The sequence below is a fragment of the Orycteropus afer genome, unplaced genomic scaffold, assembly GCF_000298275.1.
Source record: "Orycteropus afer afer isolate SDZICR_OR568_19922 unplaced genomic scaffold, OryAfe1.0 scaffold00018, whole genome shotgun sequence".
In the NCBI taxonomy this organism is placed as follows: domain Eukaryota; kingdom Metazoa; phylum Chordata; class Mammalia; order Tubulidentata; family Orycteropodidae; genus Orycteropus; species Orycteropus afer.
This window is the reverse complement of record NW_006921605.1, coordinates 16,851,175-16,854,937: the sequence shown is the minus strand read 5'-3', so window position 1 is coordinate 16,854,937 and position 3,763 is coordinate 16,851,175.

Genomic DNA, 3,763 nt, shown 5'->3' with positions numbered 1-3,763 from the left:
TCTCTCTCCTCCCCTTCCCTCTTCGGCTCGCGCGCGCTCTCTCCTCGTCTCCCAGGGTTCATTCACGTTGTCTGAGCGCAGCACTCCGAGGGGAGAAGGGTTCTCCGAAGGACAGAAGGGAATCCACGTTTGCAGCCACCTCTCTTACCGAACCCAGGACCCCGGCCTCCCGTACAGGGCCCTGGGGGCTCTTTAATGTGTGGAGTGTGTGTGTGTGTGTGTGTGTGTCGCGTGCCCCTCCTCTCCCCTTTGCACATAACCTGGCGATGAATGGATACGCCTGAGTGGTAGTAGCGTGTTCAGGTCAGGTTTCCGGAAGCCCCAGATGTGGGACGCAGCTGGGAGACGTAGCAGGCTAAGCCAGGGCCCGGGACCCCGCCTCCTCTCCCGTCCCCCCCAGTACTTCTTCCCCTTCCTCTTGTGCCCCTGAGACTGCTGTCCAAGTGACACCCCTCCCCCACCCAGGTGGTCTCTGCCCCAAGTTCCAGCTAACGCTGTCGTAGAGGCTGGAGGACCCGGACTTCGAATGAGGCTGGGGAGGAAGGCGGTATCAGCCTATGTTCTTCGGGGAGGACTGAATAGCCTGCTTTATTGGGGTGGCGGAGTTTGAGGCTGTGATCGAAGATGGGACTGTCCTCCATTATTTCCTTTCTCATCGTACGTTAGTGTTAGAGACTGAGAAACACCCTAGGTTTACTAAACTCAAAAGCTCAGCCACCAACGTTTCCCTCTTTCCCCTGGCTCCCTCCACAATACCTTTTGCTTCTTTTTGCCTTTCACTCCACTCAGGCGTAACTGGCTCTCCCTCACCTCCCCCTCTTTATCACCATCCTGTGCTCCAAGCCCTGCTGGCTTCACTTAATTGCCTTTGCTGCTGGCAGAATCCCAACCTGGACACACTCCCTTTTCCTGGCAGCCACTCCAGGCTCCTCCGCCTTCAAAGCCCAGCTCCAGACTCCTCCGTCCAGGAGGCCCTCCGAGACCCACACCTGGATGCTCCTTGGCTTCCCACCAGGCAGTGCTCCTGTCGATGATCTCATCAGTGGATGTCCTGGGGGAGGCTGAAGGAGTTCTCTGGAGAGTCGCATTCTTCTTGCAGCACAGCTTAAATTCTACCTCCTTTGTGGCACCTTCCCTGGACCTTGCTCCCCAGAGAGAATGAGTTACTCTGTGCTGGAACCGCTAGGAGTCCTAGTGGTGCAATGGTTAAGTGCTCAGCTGATAACTGAAAGGTTGGTCGTTTGAATCCACCCCAAGGCTCTGGGGGAAAGCAACCTGGCCATCTGTGATCTGTTCGCTTAAAGATTAAACAACAACAACAACAACAAAACCAAACTCACTGCCTTTGAGTCGAATCTGACTCATAGCAAGCCCTTCTTGGGTTTCCAAGGAAGTATCTCTAAGAAAGTAGATTGCCCAGTCTTCCTTCTGAGGAGTGGCTGGCGGGTTTCAACCGCCAGCCTTCTGGTTAGTAGTCAAATGCCTTAGGCACTATGCTACCAGAGCTCCCAACATTGAGTAGTGATCCACTTTTTTATGGCGGGTTTCAACCGCCAGCCTTCTGGTTAGCAGTCAAGTGCCTTAGGCACTATGCTACCAGAGCTCCCAACATTGAGTAGTGATCCACTTTTTTATGGACAGCAATGTAATTAGTTGAAGGTATTTTAACTCTTTCATGTGCTTTTGATTTCAGTCTCTTAAAAAAGTTCTTTACTGAATAACTCAAATTCAAATATTTTACATGCAGTGAAATTATTTGTTTGCAACAGTAGGATCCATCTATTGAATGTGTAACTCACTATTTAAGAACATTATAAATTTTTACTTTATTCTCCATACATTAATGCTACTCTTGAAATGTGATGGATAAATCAAATATTATTATACTGAACAGTCTGTTTTTCTGACAGGAAGCTAAAGGGTTTAAATTTATGCTAGATTCTGTATTTTGTTCATTAATATATCCCTAACACCTAGAAACTAGAAGTTGCTCTAAAAACTTTTAGTGAATTAGTATTGCAGACATTCACATTTCATTAATCCTGTATTCAGTGGAACTTAGTCTCTAATAATCATCCATGGTCTGTATAGAGATAATTATTTTTCCCAGATTGAGTTCATAAAGAGCACTGTTCTTCAAAAATACAAAATCGTCTCTGCCTTTAAGTTTGCAGTTAGTGTTATAATCAGTAAATGTTATCAAGTCTCAGAACTTAAAATGAGCAACAAAAACTTGGGGATATTTGGTGGCTGTTTTGTAGTGTACACTTAATCAGCAAGGGCTTATGAAGACTTGGCTATCCTTCTACCAAGGACTTCTCTAATGACTTCAGCAACAGCCCTATTCATAGAGCACACGTGAAGGTTTTGTGATTTAACATAGGCAAATTGGTTCATGCTGGGCATTAAGAAATGCTACATGATAATTAAATCTAAATATGTACTAGAAAGGTTGACTAAAGTAAATTTTGATATTTTATTCTGAAAAGGTATTTCTAATACACTTCTGGGTAACTTCAACTTGATTTACGAAGATGATGTTGTTAAGTGCCATCAAATTGGTAATCTCACAGTGACCCTGTGTACAACAGATTGAAATGCTACCCAGTCCCGCATCATCCTCACAGTTTTTCCTATGCTTGAATCCATTGTTTCATCCACTGTGTCAACCTATCTCATTGAGGGTCTTCCTCTTTTTCACTGACCTTCGCTGTCCTTCTGCTTTATGAAGCATTGTGCCCTACTCCAGGGATTGGTCCTTACTGATACAGCATGTCCAAAGTACATATAATATAGCCCAGTCATCCTCCCTGCTAAGGAACATTCTGGCTGTACTTCTTCCAAGACAGATTTGTTAGTTCTTCTGGCAGTCCATGGTATGTATTCAGTATTTTTGCCAATATCCTAATCCAAAGGCATCTTCTTCGCTCTTCCTTACACTCATTGTCTAATTTTCACATGCATATGATGCAATTGAAAATACCATGCCTTGGGTGGAAGGCATACCTTGGTCTTCACAGTGACATATTTGCTTTTCAACACTTTAAAGAGGTCTTTTGCAGCAGACTGGCCTTGTGCAATATGTCGTTTTATTTCTTGACTGCTGCATCTATGAACATTGAGTGTGGATACAAGTAAAATGAAATTCTTGACAACTTCAATATTTTCTCTGTTTATCATGATTGGTCCAGTGGTGAAGATTTTTGCTTTCATTGAAGTGTAATCCATACTGAAGACTGTGGTCTTTGATCTTCATCAGTAAGTGCTTCAAGTCTTCTTCATTTTTGGCAAGCAAGGTTGTGTCATCTGCATATTGCAGGTCATTAAAGAGTCTTTTTATTTATTTATTTATTCTTTTTCCCTTTTTTATTTTTTTATTGTGATTTGGGTGAAAATTTACAGAGCAAATTCACTTCCAAAGAGCAGTTCACATACACTTCGTCTCATGACATTGACCACAATTTACCACAATGCAATAGCTTCCCTCCTACTTCCTCCCGATAGTTACCTCTTCCCTGTGTTCACCCTCCATGCACTCCTGTCACTGAGCTGTCTCCCTGTGATAAGCAGCCCTTCTTTCTCCCATGATTGTTCTCTCCAAGGAGTGTATCTACCTCAGGTAAATGTTCGACTCATACGCCTGTCTTATGTTTGTCTGGAAGCCACAGGTGTAGGTTCAATTCCAGACCTGAAGGGCAGCCAGTAGCCATAGTCTCAGTGGTTCCACCAGGCTCTGTCGGACCAGCAAACCTGGTCCCCCCCC